Source organism: Apium graveolens, chromosome 3, assembly GCF_009905375.1.
Source record: "Apium graveolens cultivar Ventura chromosome 3, ASM990537v1, whole genome shotgun sequence".
Classification (NCBI taxonomy): Eukaryota; Viridiplantae; Streptophyta; class Magnoliopsida; order Apiales; family Apiaceae; genus Apium; species Apium graveolens.
Genome location: NC_133649.1, coordinates 126,483,044 through 126,507,250, shown reverse-complemented (window position 1 = coordinate 126,507,250; position 24,207 = coordinate 126,483,044).

Below are 24,207 nucleotides of genomic sequence, written 5' to 3'. Positions count from 1 at the left end.
AGACAAAGAAGACACAAAAGAAGATTCCCACTGAGACCAACTCAGCAATATTCTCCAAACAAAGCAACTTTCGGTGGAAGAGGAATCATACTCAAAATCCTGTGAAGAAAGCAGCCTCCCACTCAAGAAAGCAGCCCCTCCACTAAGAAAAAGAGGACCTCCCACTCAAGTCATGCTGTCCACTCAGGAAAGCAGAACTCCACTACAAGATAAAAAATGATGCTGTTTCAAGAAATTAGACTCCTCATCCTTCTATAAATAGGAAGAAGAAGAGAGTAATAAACACACTTGAAATTAGAGAGCAGATAATATACACATCTTGTACCAGTGATAGCAATTCATATTTCCGAAGTTTATTCTCAAGTTTTCTCAAATTGTAACACAAAGACTGGCAGATTGCTTTCAGTTATATAATCAAAAGCATTTCCAAGTAATTTCAAATCCTATTCTTGTTCATATCATGTTTTAATATTTTATGTTAATTCTTATGTTTTACCATGACTTAGTTATATATAGTTATATATAATATGCATACCATGTCTTAGTCTTACTATATTACTTTCCCTACTGTTTCTATTAATATTTGTTGATCCTATTACGTCCTTTTGATCCTATTACATTTATATAGGTTTAGTCCAAGTCGGAATTAAGCCCTTAACCAAAGAAGGATTAGACACCTCAATACTAGCCATTTTAAGAGATGCTAGATTTCTTGAGTTCAATGACTCTCTGTTAAGTTCCATAGAATCAAGTCTATGCAACGGACCCATCTCTTTTAGTTGTTATCCAAATTTATCCATTTCTCTTAAAGACAGGAATGTTATCCATAGCATGACACTCCAAGTTAAAACTCACAACTATAAAATGTTAGAAGGATCAATTCCAGTGGCTTTAATCTTTCGAATTCATTACAAAGCAATAATGTCCATTGGAGATGATGGGCATAAAAATGCTTTCGTCAAAGGAGAAACCATCCTTCTCCAAACTAACCTTTCAAGGTCTAACACAGTTATTCCTCGATCCATAAAATGGCAGGACATTTCCCTTCCCACTGAATGGGTTTTAGAAGGAGTAGCTCGCCCTAGATTACCGGAAAGATTAGAACCAAACACACAAATACACCAAGTTCACCAAGATGATAATGGAAGAGTCACTCTTGCATTTGATCGATCATCCCGAGCCTCTTTTATTAGTTCTCGATATTCCGATGCTTCCTCAAGAACCTTAGAAAAGATTTCTCAAATCCCTTCTATCATTAACACTACCTCAAAACCAAGATACTCTACATCAGATATACCCAATACCTCTATGGGTGGTGTAGATTATTCTTCCAATATACCTCACCCATTCTATAAACAAAGTCAATTACCACCAAACTAAAACACGGTTGCCCCTTCCTCACCAACATCCCCAACCTTCTCTGCTATAACTGAGAATATGGGAATGCCAAGTGAGCTAAATGTAATTGAAATAGAATTCCAAATCAATAAAACTTTTCTCTGTGAAGAGTTCTACTCTCCCCAAAACACTGAAAAAAGAAATTGGTTTTTTACCAACTTCAAAGAACAAAAGACACAAATTCAAGAAATTTATTATGAATTTCTTAACCAAAACAAAATCCAAATGATATTCTTTGATTGGTTGGAAATTTACTCCTCTGACCAAAACTTATTTTTCCCATTCACAAATTACCTAAACCCTATCACTCGAAGCATGAGCCAAAAACAAAAACAATGTCACACCACCCAGCGGAGCAGACCAGACCTCACACAGAGGTGCCCCTGTTCTATTTCCCAGTTATGGAGGGACCTAAGGTAAGTGAGGTAATTTCTACTATCTCCACTCTTCCAACCTCACACATTTCTTTGCCTTTAAATGTAGCCATGACATATGTATCAAAGACCAAACAGATGCCTACCCAAGCTACTAAATCACAAATTTTAAAAACCAAATCTAAGAAAGCCCCCTCTGGTTTCTTTCAAAAGAAACCAGTTGCAAAATCCACTAAACCAAAAAAGAGGAGTGTGAAGGTGGGTGAGAAAGGTGAGGGACTGGGTGAAAATCAAAGAAACCCTAAGGATAAGGCTGGTGAGAAGAGAGTACCCAAATCTATCCACACCACAGTTTCCCAACAAACTGTGGTTGTTAATAAGGAAATAAGCTCATTACTAGTTTCATCCTCCCAAAAGGATATCACTATTGAAATAAGCTCCTAACCAGGAGCACAAGCCAAAAGGGGTAGGGACACTAGCTCACCACAAACTTATGCTAGAAAGAAAAGATCAAAAACACTTGGGGATACACAGGGCACACACACATTGCAAACTGGTGCTAAAGACCCAGTCACTGCACCATCTCAAAGTTAGATTGATGTGGCTCCAATAAATGTGGAGTCACAGCCAAAATCTCTCATAATTGAAGCACCTGATACACCAAATTCTCCCACACACTCACTGGATGTTGACATGATAAATACATCACTTCCAAATTCTCCATATTTAACTCTCTTGGAGAAGCCAAAAATCCAAGCAAGTGAGCATCATCTTTTAGATGATTTGTTGGCTCACTTGCCATTTCTTTCTGAGACTGTTGAAACTTCTATGCCTAAATTATCATCAATCTGCACAGAGTCTACAATAGTCTCCACTCCAAACTCATTTATTTCTTCTATCCCGATGGATATTCATCATCCGTCGAGTAGTGATTGTATCCCGATGTGTGACGCCCTCAATCTCGGGGTTAGGAAATGAGGACTCACACACCTCTTATCTAGTAATTAAATAAGCATAAACCCCGATTAACTACTAACAGGATCAACATGATAAAGTATGAGACAAGATTACCACTACCAATCATAAAATATAACTTACAAACCCAAAATATTATTAAATAAACAATATCGATTCCGGCTGGGAACCGACAGATAACCCATTGTATCTTTAAACATTTCCTTCTAGGCACGAGCTCACTCATAAATACCACTACCTGCTCTGGTAACCGGAAGCCCTCAACACGGTAGGGACCACCAGGTACGCTCTTATGAGCAGTACGCCTAAGCCTGGCCATCTTCTTGCTTAACTGCCACGGTTAGATTAAAACAAAACATATGAGTATAAAACTCAGCAAGTAACTATATAGCAGTTCTACAATATCAATTTACAATATGCTTTACCAAACTCAGGGCATTCTACTTTATTTGATCTAGGTGGTAGATTTCCAGCTTTTGGGTTAAAGAAAGGTTTTTGAAGGATAATGTGGGGCTTTCAAGGAACAAGGCTCAATGCAGGACGAAAGCCGACATTCATCACGAATCATTAAAGGATCAGAATAGATCTTTCAAAAGAGGGAAAATAACATTATTTCAATATATGGAATCAATCATATGATCAACAAATCAAGAATCAGGGTTCTTGAGATTTAAGCTTCACATTGACATAATCAACTTTTTTCAAAACAATATAAACCATTTTCATTTTCAAGAATCAATTTACTGAACAAAAAGTTTCAGTTCCCTTTTAGATAATCATTTAGAACCCTTGATTGTATCACTTTATCTTTCCATTTCATTATATACGGGTGATCAACCCGTACCGACCTCCATTCCGGTCTTTAAGGTACCAATCGGCATAATTTCAGCCTTAAGTTGGACTAGCCCCGCTAGCTCTTACCATGACTGGACTAGTCCCACTAGCCTCTTACCTCCCAATCCAATCCATCAGGAATTCATTTAGAAAACCTTAAGTTGGAAAATAATTAGGTTTTTAAAATCCATTTTATCATTACCAAGAATATGAAATCATTCGGACTCTTTCAAGTCGAAACTCATTCTTAAGTCAGATTTTAAGATAAACAAAGTTCAGGGAGTGATTCAAAGATAAACAAGGAACAATTCATAAGGATTCTGTATCAAGGATAACAAGGCACTTAAGTTAGAAGGATCAACATCTGTTTAGGGATCAATAGGGTGATCAGGAAATAAGGTATCATTAAACATGGTTAATAAGGATAATTACACAGTTCAATACGATTTATGGCTTAATAAATAACTTGAACAGAAAGGACAGATTATCAAAGGGTTGAATCATTAAGCTTATCAATAACAGTTTATCAAGAACAAAGGTAGGGTATCTCAAATCAATATCAGGGTTTCATAACTAAACAGTTCAATACTCTACATGGTATGAACAATATTCTATTTATAACCATTTACACAAGTAATCCAAGTTACTTGCCTGAATTTGCTTTCCTGGAGGTTGAACTACTACCACTTAGTATTTCCTTTCCTTTCCTAGCCTGAATGCCCTCATGCTCCGAATCTACAATAAGAATCAAAACCTCAATCAGATTCTCAACTCTCATTCCCGGAATGATCACTCAATACGATAACTCGATTATATCTTTGACTCGAGTATACGATTATAGCTTATACACATAAGAACATAGCACATAGCATATCCCTTTCTCGTAACTTTTATATCCTTTTATACTTAACAACCAAAGCGTACTTGCTTAACCTTAGCTATTTCTCAAATCACACTAATATAACTCTTTTACGACCATAACTATCACTTGTAGCTCTTAATAACAAACGATTTAATTCCCTCTTTCTTTTATTCCTTAATTCGAACCATACATATAAAACACAACCACATATATTCAATTTCAATCTCATATAATCAAACACAACTAATGCAAATCACAAGAGTCATTTACGCACTTAAACTTCATCCTTTTTAATCAAAAATCCGAATTATAATCACATTAAGGATCAAAATCAACACCTTCTTTTAATCATCAAAATTCGAACATAAACACCATCCCAATCTTTGTCATGCAATCAAGTTCTCACTAGCTATTAAGATAATTAACAAAAACCAACTTAATTCCTCTTTTTACTCCTAAGACCCATTCGGGTTTTTCCATAAATCAAACATGCAAGAATCAATTTTGACATGCAAGGTTATACATCACATTTCCCACTTGTTTTAATCCTTTACTAAGTCATTTCATTCATTTAAACACCAAACCATGCATTACCTAGTGACTTCAACTTTAATCAATCCATTCAATCAACATGCATCCACTTAATCAAGAAGCAAATCCATTTTCCATTCGGCAAAAACATGATTTACAACTTCAAGGATCCAGCAATTACATGCACTACTTGTTTTTCTCTACAACTAACATGCAATCACTTTTATGCTAAATAAGCTTAGTGTTCACTAAGATCAACTCATCAAATCAAATTCCTCTTTTTAATTAGCATAAAGCCGAATTAAAAACTCACATGCAACCTTAATTTTTGATTTTCTAAGCAACAATCACTTACACACATCCATTTACTTCCTAAAACAATCAATGCAACCATTTTATCAATCACATACTTGAGTTTCGAAAAAATACAAAACCCTTTTTTTCAATCTTTCAAGAAACCATAACATGCAAAGCTTAAAAATCAAACTATCATATCATAGAAACTCCACCGGCTCTCCTTGGATCATAACCGGTGGTGGTCGAACTTGAGAGAGCCCATAACGGGTCTCCTCTCGAGTTTATGACCCAAAAATCTCTTGAATTCACTCTTATAGTTATGTATCAAGAAATCATTTTCCTTGAACACCACCATAATGATTAATCATTAAAACTCTTACAAACACTTACATGCAAATGGGAATCGAGGAGTATAGCGAAAATAAAGACTAAAGGAAGCAATATTTTTGAGTTTGAGTGAGGTTTGAGTGTTGCATGCAAGAGAGAGATGAGAGATGGAGAGAGCCGAGAGAGAGAGTGAGAGTGTTCGAGATAGAGGGATGAGAAAGAAAAGAGAAGGGGAGAGTGGGTGCACGGGGAGGAAAAAGAAAAAGGAGGGGAATGGATTTATATATTACCAAAACAAGGGCAAACTTGTACTTTACTAATGCTTTTTATGCTTATAAATCCCTTTTCTTTTTACTCAAATGCAACAAAAATTAGATATAAAATATATCTCTCTCGGAAAGTCAGAAATTATTGCAAGTGACGATTTTAACATGTAGATCTCGAAATTAGCTTTTTAAACATTACTCATAATAGATTTTTGAGCGGACGGTTGATTTTATATGAATTTCGCAAGCTTGCCTTAATAATAACATTTTTCCACATAAAATCAATTTAAAAATGCAAGACCACCAAATAAATCCACTCATCAATTTTAAAAAGTCTCTAGGACTATGAAGAAGATATCAAAACAAATCCCATATTTTTATCTTACTCGGATGATTTTATAAAAATGCGCGAAGGTTAATTAAACATTTATTTAAATCACATAATCCCATTTAAATTCATAAAAATGTCACAGAATACATAGTCATTAAAACAGACAACAATCTCACATTTATAATCACATAACGACTCAGGTCTGATCATAGAATTTATCCCTCTTTAACTTTATCATTTTCTACGCGTACCGGGTCACGTTCAGCCTAACGGCCCGACGCTCAGCGTTTCGATTACGCTTCTCATTATCTTTACCAACCAACACGTCACTTAGGACGAAATACTTTATTTAAACATTCATTTCATTCAATCGCATATAATTCATATTCTATATTCTTTAATTCCTTATTAGGACGGGTTCCGTTCTACCTGATGGCCCGACACCACAACTTAACTTCTAAGTTGTCTCTTTAAATTGGAACGTTTTTATTTACACTCCTATATTCTAATATACAGGAAATACAATTAATCAGCACTTAGTCATATAATTATAATCACATCACATAACACATACTTTATTGACTTAATTACGTCGCAAAATTCTCAGTCGTCACACGATGGATAAGCTTGACAGCAGTCATCCGTCAGATAGCCAAACTACTATCCCGATGGATATTCCTCATCCGTCGGGTATCTCTGCACAACTTAAAATTTCTTCAATTCTCACAAGTGCAGAAGACTTAGTAGTCATACAATCACTCTTAGGACTAAGGGAAGAGAGTGAATTGAGTGAGAGTCTGGGTTGCTCCCAGGAAAAAAGAGAGAAAAAGAGTGAACAAATGCAGTCCATTTCTTCAGGACTGGCAAAAATGAGTGAGAGGAGTCCCACCTTAGATGGTGAAGGTGAGGGTGGGGAGCCAAGGGGAGCCCTTGATGCAAAAAAAGAGAGAAATTGAGAGAAATGCAGGTACATCAGATATAAGGATGAACATCATTGCTAGTGAGTCAATGAATGCCAATGATGCAGACATAGAGAAACTATCTCAACAAAATCAAGCTGTTATAAGTTCCATCTCTATGGATGCTGAAAGGATTTACTCATCCTGTTCCAGCATATCAAATTCGGGCTGGACAGGGCAATGAAAATGCAGAAAGAATACTGAACCTGATGTACACCACCCAATCAATGCAAAGAGCTAAAGATGCCATAACAGCTATGCCACCTAGAGCTGATGATGATGTTAACTATGGGACTGGGGAATCTACTGATTTCTTTGAAGATGATGGTGAAAATGAGGAGCTCATGGACATAGGGGGAGAAGCAGGCACCAGCTCTAGACCTGGCCTTCCTTCATGGGCATTCTCCAAGGACTGTGATCTTCAACATTTTAAGGTCACTCTCATTCATCAAATTCAGGAAATACACAATGCTATTCAATCTACCACAGATGCAGGCACCAAGAAACTCTTACATGCACATCTAAATTCTCTGCAACTGCATCAAATCCAAGGCCTCCAACATAACCAGGATATCACTTCTATCAAGACAAAGATCAATGAAGTAAAGAAGGATATTTCTGAAAGATTAGATGCCAAACTTCTAGAAGCCACAATGATTGATATTAAAAGGCAGCTAAGGAAGAACACTGATCTTGCCACTAAGGTGGACTCCTTGAACAAAAGAATGACTGCTATGGAAGCCTCTTTAACATCTATACATCTATATCAAGCACAACAAACAGACTTGCTTCAAAAGCTAGTGGCAACACATACCTCTTCCTCTGCTGAACTTGCTGATAACAAAAAAAGGGGAGAAAGAAAATGCTATTATCCCAATCAGTCAAGAGGGATCAAGGAGTGAGGGGGAGCAGAAAGTGCTAAACATCCAAGTCAGTAAAGTAATTGTGCTAATAATTGCTTTCACAAAGCCACCAGTCATGGACAATATTGATATCATAAATCTGGCAGCAGCAAAACTGAACACATATGACAAACTGCTAAAGATTGATGTAGCAGCAGCTGAGAAGGAGTTGAAAGAAAAGTGGAGAAAGATAGATGCAGAAATACAACAAAAGTTTGGGTTAATTCAGAAGCCAGACAAAATATTCATTCATCACTCTTAAGTCAAGAACATTTCTGTGAATGAAATGAGTATGAATTATCTAGAAAAGGCCAAACATCTTGCATCAAATCTTCAAAAACAGATTTCATCATGAAGCCTAAAAGAAACTTTTCAAAGTTTTCAGACAAGAATCCTATGGATACTGTGTATGAGACACCTAGGCCTGATGAGAAGAAGCTGCCGGCTAGGTCAATTGCCTTCTACAAAGATCCAGCTGATTCAACACTCAAAAGAAGATTAGCCAAGATTTACAGGAATGGTAAGGAAATTGTGTGGTGGCTGGACACCCCATGTTTGTGGAAGCTAAAAAGTAAGAAAAAGAAAAAATCGGGCAAGAAAAGAAGCAAGCTGCTCTGGATGCTAAAAAGCTTAAACAAAAGAAGAAGCAAGCTACCATCTTGGCCAAGCTTCAAGCTGTAAAAACCACAACAGAAATTTCTACACAACCAACTGTAATTGCTGAACCTAAGGATCAGGAAGTGCAAGAAGAACCATAATAGAAAAGAAGATTCATATACAAGATCCACTCTAAAAGAAAATTGGACTTTAATGATGAGGAAAAAGAAGACCAAATTCCTAAAAAGCCTACAACTACAACTCATACATCAAAACCCTCAGTGGTATTTGAAGAATTCAAGGTGGTTGATTCAATAAGGAATATTCATGGTGAGCCAATTGTTCCTAAGGATGAGCCAGTAGACTGGGATAGTTTGCCAATTCCCGAGCTAAACTTTCCCATCTTCAAGACAAAGAAGACAAATACAAGAGATAGCAAGAAAATGAAACCAGTGATTCTCAAATCCAAGACCCTACTCAAATATAAATCCACAGTCAATAAAGGAGATATGCTGTACATCTGTGACATCAAAGAGTTTTCTAACATTAACCTCTAATTAGATGAATTGGAAGAAGTTAGAGGAATTGATGCTCACAGACATCTCCCTGAAAGACCGGTATTCAAATACAAGGGAGGAAAAGAGATGATATGGCCACTTCACATGATTCTTCTAGAAAGCTAATCTGTGCTAATAAAGATCTACTCATCTTTAAAAAAGAACTTTAGATACCATGTTACTGCTAGAAGATTAGTTCTAAAGAAGATTGAGGAGCTGAGGAGTAATAGAGCCAATGATGCACTTCCAAAAACTCTATCTATTTCCTTCACATGAAAGAGAGTGCATTTGAGGCCTTATTGGTTGATGGAATTCAGGGATGAAAAGGGGGTTAGAAGATTTTTCAGATTGGAGGACCAATTGAGTATCTCTAGCAATGAGACTCTGTTGGAAATGCAAGGAATGCTAGATCTCTCAAAAACTGATGAACTTGAATTCCATAGACAACTCCAAAACCAGATAGAAGAGAACAATATGAGGCTTGGGAAGAAACCTAGACAATCAAGGAAATAGACTTATCTGCTCAGACTAGAGGAACACCTTGATAATGATTGTGAGCTATTCTTTGTATACTTTGTATTGTTCAATTTTCAGTAAATTTTGCAGCACTTATCAGTTTTATCTACTATTTTTAATCTGTATTTTTAGAAGTGTTTTGTTATCATCAAGTTTCTCTTAATTTATGGCTACAATTCCAGTAGACATAAATTGGGGGAGATTGTTAGGAATATGTTGTGAACTTGATGATAAATCACACAAAACACCTTAGTAAATTTAACTTAGTGAATTCTGTAGCACTCGACGGATGATCAAATATAGTCCCTGTTAGGTCACACACACTGTAGAAGGGGGTTGAATACAGTGTTTATCATAATCAAATCGAATTAAAGAACTCAAATAACAGAAAACAGACTTTATTCAATATAATAAACTTTGTTACAATATGGAACTGTCCTCTCTCAGTGATGAACAAATATCACGAGAGCTGCTAGGGTTACAATGAATATTATTCTCGATAATGATAACACTTATGTGCTATCATCTCGACAATATCACCCTTGTGATCTCTGTACTTGGGACAATATGTGCTGTTAGACTTTACAGAATAAAGCTTCTTCTGTCTCTGAATTTGAGTCTTCAAATAATTTGCAGCACTTTCTGTTAATCTGTTCTTCACTTGAAGTAGAAATAAAACATGTTCTAGTTCCTCAAAATACTTCAGTGGTATAGCATTTTCCCTTATGTGGTAAACCCTTCCATCTGTCATGAAATATAACAAGATGTGTTCTTTCAAGAAGGTATGGTAAACCATCTGTACAGATTCAAGCTGATTCAATCTTTCAGGAGTTGCTCCAACACCTGGTTCACTGAAGGAAATTGGATCATTGGTTGTGTTCTGCACTCTTCTTTCATCAGCACTACCCAATCCAGATTTATCTCTTGCTTCTTTTCCTGTAACCACTCTTGCTTCAAAACCACTTGCTGCAGTCTTCAAAGGTTGAGTCTGTTTAGCTTTGGTGAATCCTGGTAGGAGTAACCTTGAGGATTTAACATGAGCAATGTCAGAGGTTTCCTTTAACTTATCTTCTGATATCAAGCCAACTTGAGCTATGTCAGAGGTTGCTTGCTTCAGTGTCATATCAGAACTTACTATATCTTGATTCCGAACAACTTAAGCCATGTCAGAGGTTGTTTGAGAAATCTTCTTTGAAACCAGAGTAAGATTATCATCTTCAACAGATATTTCTTCATCCATAGGAGGCACATAAACCTTTACAGGTTCACCAACTTTTTCTTTGCCCTTGGACCTTGGATCTATCTGTATTTGGGATTTGGCCTTGGTTGCCTTAGGATTTACCCTATATTTTATCACAATGCCTTTAGCCTTAGGAATTTTCTTTTCACCAACAGAAGCTTCAGATTTGGAGTTGACTTTTTCTAACTTAAGTCTAGCTTCTTCTTCCTTTAGATTCTCAAAGTCCATTCCTGGATTTTCTTTCAGAAATAACTGTCTTTAAATCTCCTCATCAAGTTCCAGATGATCATCAAAACTTATCCTTTTACCAGTATCAGAAGTTATTCTTCTCCCAGTATCAGAACTTGTTCTTTGACTTGTAGTTCCAGCTTTACTTGATGAAAGACCTTTACCTTGACCATGACCTCCACCTATTCCAGAGTTTCCCGGATCATCTTTTCCATCATCCTTTCCCTTCAGTGTCTTAATATGTTTGCATTTGGACTTAATTACTTTCTCCCCCTTTTTGGCATCAGCAGGTAATAAAAGAGAGACAAGCAATTCCACTGAGGATTGGATCTCATTGAGTTGATTTTGATGAGAAGCTTGATTCTTCAAAATTTCATCAATCTGAGACTGTTGCTTCTCTTGAGTTTTCTCAATGTAGGCAATTCTGTCAAAGGTAGGTTTGTAAAACATTTTCTTGTCCAGCTTGACAACTGTATCTTGCTGATTTAAGGATTCTTGAATCTTGTCCACCTTGGCCTGAGTTACAGATTGTTGACCTTGAAGGTGCCTTGTACTAAGTGCAGTAACTCTTAGTTGTGTCTTGAAATTATCATTGACTAGCATCTCATCATCTTTTGCCAAGTGCTCAGCATGAATCTTTTTAGAAGGAACAAAGCTAACTGAGTTCCATTCTTTAATCCACTTCTGTCCTCGATGAGTTTCACTCCAAGGTACTGGTGCATCTCCTCTAACAAACTTTTTAACTAGTTCAGCTTTTGAAGGAGCTTATAGAGGTGCATGTCCAGAAGGACCAGCTGCATCGGCATCTACATTTGTTGTAGCATTACCAGTATCATCAACATTTGCAGCATCAGAACGTATAGAGTCAACATCATCAGCATCCTCTGATAAAAGAACATTATGAGAGGCTATTGAGGCTTCAGCATCATCCTCTAAGTGCTGATCTCCAACTAAGTTCTGATCAACAACCATATTCTGATGCTCACCTGAAATCTGATCTTCAGGATCTAGATGCAGAGAAGGTGTAGTAGGCAATTCTGGATTAAAATCAGCATCAAGAAATGATGTTGGTGGTGGAGTGATTGGAGCTGGTGGAGCGTCTAAGTACAAAACCTCAAGCACAATCAGGTTGTGAATATTAATCTCAGCACTTGTGCCTGGGTCTTATGTAGGTACTGGATCATTTACAGGAGACACGGGAGGAGTAGGCAGCCTGTCTTGAGTAGATTCTGGGTGTGCTGAAGGAGGAAAATCAACAACAATTGGTTCTGTTGGGATCAGAGATTCCTGACCCCCTTCCTTAGCTCCTTCTTCTAGAGTTTCTCTAGAATATGATGACACACTGACAGGCCTCGTGGCTCTTTGCTTTTTATGTCTCTTTGAAGGTGGAGAGACTTTGGGAGTTTCATCAGAATACATCCTTCTAAGCCTTTTGAGAAGCTTAGAACCCCCAATTCCAGTATCCTTCTGAGAAGAGACCTTCTCAGCTTCTTTTATAACAGGTTCTGACACTGGAACCTGTTCCTCACTGTCTGACTCATCTCTCAGAACAATCCTCCTTCTCTTCTGTTATGTCTGAGGTACAGTCTTTGTCCTCTTAGATTTGGAAGATGAAAGCCTCACATGATGTGCTGATGGTGAAGGTTGATATGTCTGTGAAGGTTTGAAATATGTTCTGATTGAGGGTTGAGTAGGTTGAGGTTGAGAAGTTTGAGGTGTATGTGTGGTATGTTCTGATGGTTGTTGTGGTGGCTGGGATGTGCTGGTGGGTTGAATATCAGGGAAAATAGATGTGTAGGTTTGAGAATCAACATTTACCAGGATCTGTTTTACAGACTGAGGTATCTGTAAGGGTCTAACCACTTTCTTCTTAAGGTCAGCATTTAACAAGTCATTAAAAGCCCTTTTTGCAACTTAAAGGGTGGAATTAAATCAGTGGTAGGTTAGGGTTCATCAGCACAACAGAAATTATATATAAGCTGACAGAATCTAGCAAAGTATACTACATTCCTATCCTCTGTCATCCTATCCCCTATGAAACCTAACACATCACTTGCAAAATCAAAGTGAGTTTGATGAATAAGAGCATACCCTATTTGCTGACTCATAATTGGAATGGCATCAAAGTTTGAGCACTTATTGGTGAATGCCTTAGTGATACAATCGAAGAAAAAGCTCAATTCCTTCCTGATATTTGCCCTTTTCAACTGTCCAAGCTTGCCCAAACTTTTCTCATAACCCAAATTGGCCATGAGCTGCTGTAGAACAGGGTCCTCTATTGTTGAAATAGTACAGCCTTCTGGTAATTGGAGAGCTTTACAAACTACTCCAGGAGTAACCACGTGCTCAACATCATTCACTTCAAAAACGATGCTTGGAGTACTAGTAGCACCACCATCATCAAAATGCCCAGTCCGCCAGAACGTCTGAACTTGTTGGCTTGAAATGGCTTGAGGTTGGGTCAAAGCATACCCAATCTCACTATGTGCTAGCAAATCTTGCACAAAGTGCAAATCAGATGGAGCTTCATCCTTGTTCAAGATTGCAGCATAGTTGTTAGGTACAATCAAATCCTTAGGTGCCATGAGAAATAATTGAGAAATTAAGTTGCCTATAAGGTGTTTGATAAAATGTCTGTATGGTAAATCGTCAGTAGATATGAAAGAGAATAAAAGTAAAAAGAGAGAGATAAAGTATGAAAGTGAATAAAAGATTCTACAATCTTTTCTCTCTTTTACTTATACACGGTAAAAAAATAGCCGTTGAGACACCTGTCAGACATGCAGCAGTAAAAGATAATTAATGGGAACGAGTATTCAGTAATCATTACCTATCACATGCAGTTTTTCAAGGAGAAAAACCGTTCCACTTACCAAGTAATCCCATTAATCAAGGACGTTCAGTTTTATTTTAAATTTTAAAACTGTTCCCACTAAATAAATTATTATTAATGCTTTACCAATATTCTGTAAAAATATGACCTATGAGAGAATGAACATAAATAAACCAAGTAAATAAATACTGCCACGTCAGAATCAGAACTTGATTTGTATCAGAGCTAAAAAGGTCATCAAAATATGGTTAATATCAGGATTTAAAATGTCATCAGAATATGAAACGACTCAGAGACAAAATCTTGTAAAAAGATAAAATTTCATTAATATATTAAACAAATACATTTCATGAAACTTAAATTACATGCATAAAATTACAAGATTGTCCTAGTCTAAAATGCCTAACATCAACAACTTTAGCCCTAAGCTAAGAAGCCTAATGACTAACTCCTTCTGCTGCTGACGAAGAGCACTGCAAAACGGATAATCTGTTCTTGCTGACGGAGATAACGGAGATGTAGATCTCTTTGGACAGTCAACAAGTCATTTTTAATGATCTTTGGAAATTGAATCCAGAGATTATGAGGAATGTTGTTGATAGGATATGCAGTCGGAATCCCATTTTGAAAAATATACACAGTTTCGGTGCCATAGTTGTAAAACCAACCAAACTCAGCCATTTTTGTTGATATTAATGAAAAGAGAGTGAGGCTGTGAGAAAGTGAAGAATGTTTTGGCTAGAGTGAATTGTTGGTTTAAATAGCCAATGGAATACCAAGGGACGCAAGAACTGGGCAACAATTATAAGTAAAAATAATGACCCCTCGATTCCCTAGACTGATAAGTAATAATAATAGCCATTGGAAGCTTAAAACAGGAGTTAATGAGTGCACAAAACAAGTAGGAATTACTGTGCATGTACGAGTACCACTAACCCAAATTATGTTGACTGTTTGTAATTCACCCAAACATATTCTGAATGTTAAATATGACTATTTCAGATTTTAACCACAAATAAGTCAAGTAAAGAATCAGGATTTAATATCAGAACTTGGACTTATATCAGTGAACTTAACAGTCATCAGAACATGATTCCTTAACTTGAAAGGTAAATGCCTATTTCTGGAATTCTTCACACAAATCTAATTTCGTTTCTTCAGAACTTAATCATCAGAACTTTCATCAGAACTTGTCCTCAGAATTTATGCAACTGACACTTAACCTATTCATCTAAAACAACATTTATCACCACAGTAATTTTCATCATTCATATGGAGTGTATGTGTGCTGTATGCTAAATATCAGATAAAGATTAAAGTCTAATTCACTTTAGTACATCTTAAAAATAAGGCATAACTAAGAACTTTGCTCAAAATCTGTTAGTATTCTGAAGTCTACTTTAGAATGAGTTCATGCATGAGTCCACCTCAACTGTTTTATGCGTATTTTATGCATCTTTTGAAATTCCATTTTACAGTGGCTTCTCAGTGTAAGTGAGTCACGACTGCTTATCAGAATTTATGCTATTATCAGAGTATTTCTCCAGTAATCAAAGAGTGTGAAAAGTCACCAAGAAAATATTTATTTTTGCTTTTCTGATGCATATAACTTAATACCAGCAATGCTTCCCTTCCACATTTTTACTCTAGATCTCAAAGGAGTACCTGATTTTTATTCCCTTTTCTTTTCCTTTTTCTTTTGATAAGTGAGGTTTATCAACACTTAGTACATCCATCAGATTTACTAACATCATAACTCAACTAGGTAAGAAGCACTATTCCAGTTTGTGACTTAGTAATAAGATACACAAAGTAAAATTCACTAAGCTCAATATCAGAATTTTCTTGTGTTAAAAGATTTCCACATAAACAATTACTTCAAACATGGGACTTTAGTATATTGAAGACTACTAGGTCAACATCTAGCACAATTATCCTCATTGGATTGAATAGTCACAGAAACATTCATATCACTATCAGAGTTTAGAATTTCACATCAGACAACAATCAACACTTAAGCAATTTTCAATTTAAGCACAAAATACACAAAGATAGTAATATCTGTAAATACTGATCATAAAATCTGATGTATCAGAACATAAACTAAGCAGATTTAGAGAAAGAACCTGAAACCATTCTAAGTCCATTTACCAATCTTGTAAAAGTAGCTTCACACAGTGGTTTTGTGAAGATATCTGCTAGTTGTTGAACTGTTAGAACAAAGTGCAATTCCACTATACCTTCATCAAGATGTTCCCTTATGAAGTGGTACCTAATGCTGATGTGCTTTGGCATTGAGTGTTGAACTGGATTACCTGTCATAGAAATAGCACTTTGATTATCACTGTAAATAAGGATTTTAAAGTATGTTAACCCATAATCCAGTACCTGATTCTTCATCCAAAAATCTGTGCACAACAGCTTCCTACAATAATGTACCCTGCTTCTGCAGTTGATATGGAAATTGACTTTTCTTTCGTGCTAAACCAAGAAACTAATCTGCCTCCAAGAAATTGGCAGCTTCCACTTGTGCTTTTCCTGTCAATTTTGCATCCTGCAAAATCTGCATCTGAGTAACCTATTAGCTTAAAGTCTGATTCTCTAGGATACCATAATCCCAGATCAACTATACCCTTAAGGTACTTGAAATTTTTTCACAGCTGTTAAGTGAGGTTCTCTTGGATCTGCTTGAAATCTTGCATAAAGACAGGTAGCATACATGATATCAGGTCTACTTGCAGTTAGATAGAGTAGTGAGCCAATCATACCTCTGTAATCAGTAATATCTACTGATTTACCAGTTTCCTTATCCAATTTTGTTGCAGTGGCCATGAGAGTGGATGCACTTGAACAATCTTACATTCCAAATTTCTTCAGCAAATTTCTAGTGTACTTAGATTGACAGATAAAAGTGCCTTCTTCATTCTGGTTGACTTGAAGGCCCAAAAAATAGCTAAGTTTCCCCATCATACTCATTTGATATCTTGACTGTATCAGTTTGGCAAACTTCTTGCAAAGTCTGTCATTTATAGAACCAAAAATGATATCATCAACATATATTAGCACCAAAAGTAAGTCATTCCCATGGTTGAGGCAGAACAATGTTTTGTCAATAGTTCCTCTGTTAAATCCACTTTCCAGAAGAAACTGAGCTAAAATCTCATACCATGCTCTTGGAGATTGCTTAAGGCCATAAAGTGCTTTATCAAGCCTGTAGACATGATTTGGAAGTTTGGAATCTACAAAGCCTGAAGGTTGTTCAACACATACTTCCTCTTCCAATTTTCCATTGAGAAAAAAACTTTTCACATCCATTTGAAAGACAGTAAACTTTTTGTGAGCAGCATAAGCCAAAAATATCCTTATGGCTTCCAATCTAGCAACTGGTGCAAATTTTTCATCATAATCAATTCCCTCCTGTTGAGAATATCCTTTTGCAACTAGCCTTGCTTTATTCCTTATAATTATGCCATCACTATTAGCTTTGTTTCTGAACACCAACTTTGTACCAACAACAGATCTGTTCCTTGGTCTTGGCACTAGGGTCCAGACTTTGTTTCTTTCAAATTCATTTAACTCTTCCTGCATTGCTTGCACCCAATCAGCATCTTGAAGAGCTTCTTCCACTTTCTTTGGTTCAGTCTGAGAAAGAAAAGAATTATATAGACATTCATTTGATGTAGCTGTTCTAGTTCTGACACCTGCATCAGGATTTCCAATAATTAAGTCAGGTGTATGTGATTTATTCCACTTCCTTGCAGATGGAAGGTTTTCTCTAGAACTGGATGCTCCCCCATGATCCATGCTGTCTTCATCAATATTTTCTGATGCTCCCCCTGAAATTATGCTCTCTGAGTTGGATCCTTCAGAAATTGAGTTTCCAGAATTATCAGAACTTGGCTCATCAGAACTTGATGAATCAGAACTTGAAGAGCCAGTTGTAGAGTCTGATGCTTCTTGAGATATGGTTGTATCTTTAGTATGCTCCCTCTGCACAAGTGCATCTTCCTTTGGCGTAGTCACCACAGTTTCAATAACATCAGAGTTTAATCCATCAGAGTTTGCAGTATCAGGATTTGGACTGTCAGGATTTAGACTGTCACGATTTCGACTGTCAGGATTTACAATATCAGAATTTAAATCTTAATTTTCAAATCTCAGCTGATCATGATCATTGAAATCTTCAAGTCCAGTAATCTTCTTTTCATCAAAGGAGACATTGATATATTCCATGACAACCCTTGTTCTTAAATTGTAGACTCTGAAGGCTTTTATGGAAAGTTGATATCCAACAAAAATTCCTTCATCAGCTTTTAAATCAAATTTGGATAGCTGTTCAGAATGAGTCTTAAGAACAAAACACTTGCATCCAAATACATGAAAATACTTCAGATTTGGCTTCTTTTTCTTCACCATCTCATATGGTGTCTTTCCATACTTGTTAATGAGTATTGCATTCTGAGTAAAACAAGCAGTCTACATAGCTTCAGCCCAAAAATAGGTTGGTAGCTTTGCTTCATCAAGCATAGTTCGTGCAGCTTCAATAAGAGTTCTATTCTTTCTTTCAACAACTCCATTTTGCTGTAGAGTTCCAGGAGCAGAAAATTCCTGTTTTATTCCATGGTCTTTGCAGAACTCTTCCATGATCAAATTCTTGAACTCAGTGCCATTATCACTTCTTATGATCTTCACAGAATCTTTGACCAATTTATCCAGTTGCTTGACATGATCAATCAAAATGGATGCAGTTTCACTTTTTGTGTGCAAGAAATACACCCATGTGTATCTGGTGAACTCATTCACTATGACCATAACATATTTCTTCTTTGCAATAGACATAATATTCACTGGACCAAATAGATCAACATATAGTAGGTGATAAGGCTCAAGAATTGATGATTCAGTCTTGCTCTTGAATGAGGATTTTCTTTGTTTAGCCTTCTGACATGAATCACAAAGGCCATTAGGAGCAAATACTGATTTTGGCAGTCCTCTCACAAGATCTTTCTTGACTAGTTTATTTATATTATTGAAATTTAAATGAGAGAGTTTCTTGTGCCAATTCCAGCTTTCTTCAATTGATGCTCTACTTATCAGACATATTACAGAACCATCAGTACTTTTTGAAAGCTTGGCTTCATAAATGTTACCATGCCTGTATCCTTTCAGAACAACTTTGCCTGTAGATTTGCTTACAACTTCACAGTGTTCTTCAAAGAAATCCACATGATAACCTCTGTCACAGATTTGACTAACACTCAGCAGATTATTTTTAAGTCCTGAGACCAGAGCTACTTTTTCAATGATGACATTCCCCAGATTGATATTGCCATATCCCAAGGTTTTTCCAATGTTGCCATCTCCATAAGAAACACTTGGGCCAGTTTTCTCCACAAAGTCTAATAGTAGGGCTTTATTTCCAGTCATATGTCCTGAACATCCACTGTCCAGAACTAGGATGTTTTTCCTGTTGCCCTGCAATCACAAAGACCATTAATGATTAGTTTTAAGGACCCATACTTGCTTGGATCCTTTGACCTTATTAAGTTTGTTAACATTTGCAGCGGATTTAGCATAAGAGTTTATGTTAACATTTTTCTTATCAGCATTTACACTATTAGACTTTGTATCAGAACTTACACTAGAAGGAACAATGCTAACTTTCTTTAAAGAAGGTTTTATTTGATAATAATCATAGTACAAACTATGATATTCCTTACAAGTATAAATGGAATGCCATGAACTACCACAATGAAAACAAGGATTTTGTGGCCTATATCTAACAGACTGACTCTTAACTCCTGACTTTGAAGGTAAGGAGTTTATGTTCTTATTCTTCCTGCAAAAAGAAGCCAGATGGTTAGAACTTCCACAATTATGACATGTTTTTCTAGAAGCATTAGGAACAGGCTTAAAATCATTGCTTTTATTCACACCTTCCTTTCCATTCCTATTTTTCCTAGGTGACTTTACCTTGTTTACATTCTTAACATCTTTCAGCTTATGCTGTCATTAAGCCTACGTTAACTTCAATTGGCTTTTCCTGTTTTAGTTTGTCAGAAGTTAATTCCTCTTTAACTTCTAATTTATCAGTATCAGACTTTACAGGTACAAACTTAACAGGTTTCAACTTTGGCTTTTGTTTAACAACTATAGGCTCAATTTCTACAGTTCCTTTATCATTCTTATCATCTCCATAACCTAAGCCCTCTTTCTAGTTTCCACTACTTAACAAATTCTGAGTTATTCTGCCAGAATTAGTCCAAGTTCTGATAATCTCTCTTTCCTTTTCTAACTTAGTTTTTAGAGATTCATTCATTTTAAGTACTTCATCCCTAACATAAAAATCATCATCTCTATCTTTCTGAGTTTGATGGAACATGACTAACTCTTTTTCTAAATAATCATTCCTCTTTTTACAAGCAAGATTTTCAGAATTTAATATTTCACATGTTAAAGTTTGATCTCTATAACTAATGAACATGGTTTTAAGATATCTTCTCAACTCATTAATATCATCAGTATGAAAGGCATAAGTAGTTTGAGGTACCTTTAACTCAGCAGCATCAGAACTGCTATCAACATTTGCCATCAAGGCATAGTTCTCCTCACTTTCAGAATCTGAAGTGTCTGTCCAGCTTTTCTACTTTGTGACAAGAGCCTTGCCTTTATCACTCTTCACTTTCTTGCAATCAGGAGATATGTGGCCTTTCTCACCACAGTTGTAGCATTTGACATTTGTGTAATCTCCTCTATCAGACTTCCCTCCTTTGCCTTCAGATTTTCTGAAACTCTTCTTATCAGAACTTGCACCTTTCCTGGAAAATTTCTTTCCCTTCCTGAATTTTCTGTATGCAATTCTTGTGATTCCTTTCACCATAAGAGCACACAGCTTCATCATCTCTTCATCAACATCCATCTCAGACAAGCTTTCAGTTTCTGAGTCATCATCACTATCGAAAATTGATGACTCAGTATCAGACTTTGTGATGAGAGCTTTTCCCTTGCCTTTCCTTGAGGTAGCTGCTTTGGGAGATTCCTCCTCAGCCTTAAGAGCAACTGTCCTTGACTTTCCTCCTTTCCTCTTGCTTCTTTGTTCCATCTCAAGTTCATGAGTCTTGAGCATCCCATATATTTCATCAAGAGTTGTTTCTTCAAGATTATAGTTGTCTCTTATAGTGGTGGCCTTCAAATCCCATCTTTCAGGAAGTGCTAACAGGAATTTAAGATTTGAATCCTCGAGTTCATATTCCTTGTCAACTAGTGACAAATCGTTCAAGAGTTTGACAAATCTGTCATATAAACCAGTTAATGACTCATCAGGCTTTGAGTCAAAATGTTCATACTCTTGAGTAAGTATAGTCTTCCTGTTCTTCTTAATTGATTCGGTTCCCTGGGATCTTGTTTCCAAAGCATCCCATATCTCCTTTACAGTCTTGCAGTTGATTACCATGTTTGACATTACATTATCAATAGCATTATGCAGCAAGTGTCGTACCTTAGCATCCTTAGCAATTAAAGAGATATCTTCAGCAGTGTAATCACTCTTCTCCTTTGGTACAGACTTTGCTGGTTGACCTGCAACTACAACAGCGAGTTTGGTTGGCTTGTGTGGTCCTTTATTGATTCTGTCAAGGTATTCTGGATCAGTAGCTTCCAAAAACATAGACATCCTCACCTTCTATATGGAATATTCAGATGGTTTCAGAATGGGAACTCTAATAGTCTCATATCGACTATGGATTTGAGTCTTTGGAGGTTCTTCAGTTTTGGTGGGCTTGGTTGGAGTTTCTTCTTCAGACATGATTGTTTTCGGATCTTAAACTGTTTGTGTGTTAACAGATCTGCTCTGATACCACTTGTTAGGTCACACACACTGTAGAAGGGGGTTGAATACAATGTTTATCACAATCAAATCGAATTAAAGAACTCAAATAACAGAAAATAAACTTTATTCAATATAATAAACTCTGTTACAATATGGAACTGTCCTCTCTCAGTGATGAACAAATATCACGAGAGCTGCTAGGGTTATAATGAATATTATTCTCGATAATGATAACACTTATAGTGTAAACCCTATGTCTGTGTTTATATACTACACAGTTACAAGATAATTGCTAATTGATATGGAATATAATTCTGCTTCCTAAAATATATCAATCATATATCTTTTCTTCCAAACATTCTATTCTTCATAGAATTCCTTCTTCATGCATATCTCTTCTTGCGTTTGTCTTGATCTTCTTTCCTTTCAATCAGCCGCCTTCCTTATCTGAAAGTCTCCTTAAGTCCTGATATTATCTCCTGATAAATATCTCCTGATAACTTAAGTTCTGACTTCAGTATAAGTGCTGATTTCCAGTTAAGTACTGAATTGTCCTGTTCAAGTAAGATCTGAAAACTAAACATAAATCATATTAGACATGACATTATCAAATATATCTAACAGTCCCGACGGATGATTCAATATAGTCCCGACGGATGATGATTTGATATCCATCGAGTGAGTAGCTTATGTAATAATAAGTATTGTAGCACATTTATGCAAACAACTTTGTGTAGATTCTGTAGTAGCATATGAGTCATGTTGACTACTAGTAGATATGGAGAATAGGTTGATTAATTATAAATATGAGATATCTTGTAATTCTGCATAAATGAAATGGACTCAAGTGTCAAATAGCTACCCGACGGATGATCAACAAAGCTACCCGACGGATGATCAACAAAGCTACCCGACGGATAACAAGCATGTACCCGACGGATGATCAATTCAAATATCTGTTGAAAGTGACAACACAGTCACATGCGTTGGCTGTTTGTAAAAGGAATGTGGCAGCCTGTTTATCAGGAAATTGAGAACAAAGAAGCATTATCATTTCCATGCTATTTTGAAGATATTCAAAGATGCTGGAATAGAGTTATGAAGTAGCATAGAGTTAGACTTGATAGGTTTTGTTTTATTATCCTATCTTATTATCATGTAAACTTGGTGATATATAAACCAAGTATAGCTAGTAGAAAAAACTTAACTAAGCAAACACATTTTAGAAGAGAAATAAAAAAAGCTGTAACTGTTAAGAATTTCTCTGTAGTTTGTTTGTTCACTTGTAAAGCAGTTGTGAGCCAATTTGAGCTTCACAGAGTTCTCAAATCGATATATATATATATATATATATATATATATATCTGGTGGATACATTCAAATCCACCAAAAAGTTTTAAAGACTTGTATTTTTATTACTTTGTGTTTGATTTAATTAATTCCTTATTCCGCACTTTGCAAATCAAAACACTTATATATATATATATAGAGTTAGAAATTTTTTATAAATCTCGAAAAGAAGCCAGAATTACATTCAACCCCGTTCTGTAATTCTTGTTGTATTGTTAGGGAATAACATCTTTACAAATCAAACTAAACGTATTCGTTTATACTCCGGGGTTTCCAACCTTCCACCACCAATTTTCACAACAAATACACACATGCAAGCACATATCATCATTCCAAATCATTTAAAAATCAAAACCCTTTTTGTTTTCATAAGAACCGAATCAAAACCACCAAATCCAACTTTGGATTTTTCAAAAACCTTGGAGATAGCAACATGCATCTATATATCTAGATAGATGAAGCAAAAGCTCACATAATCATGGTCTCACAATCGAAAAATGATGAAGAACAAGGGAAGGATTGAAGATAGAGTGAGAGTACCGAGAGTGAGAGAGAAGACCCGAGAGAGAGAGAGAGAAAAAAAAATGAGAGAATGAGAGAAAAGATGGAGTTCGGGTGAGGAAAAGAAAGAAAGGGGGTGGGATGGGGTTTATATACTACCAAGGAAGGTTAGTTTAGTAATTAGGCAATTACATTACTAAATCATTCTTTATTTTTTTCCAAAAACGAATTTAATTAATAAATATCTCTCTCAAAAAAGATGGAATTGATACGAATAATAATTTTAGAACGTAAATCTTGAAATTAGCTTTTCAATCATATTTTTAAAATAATTTTTGAGCGAACGGTTGATTTAATACGGATTTTACAAGATTATGCTGAAAATAGCTTTTTAACTCCACAAAATCATTTTAAAATGCACCGATCACGAAATAAATCCGTCTATCATTTTTAGAAAGTCTCTAGGACTATTTTGAAGATAACAAAACAACTTTCACACTT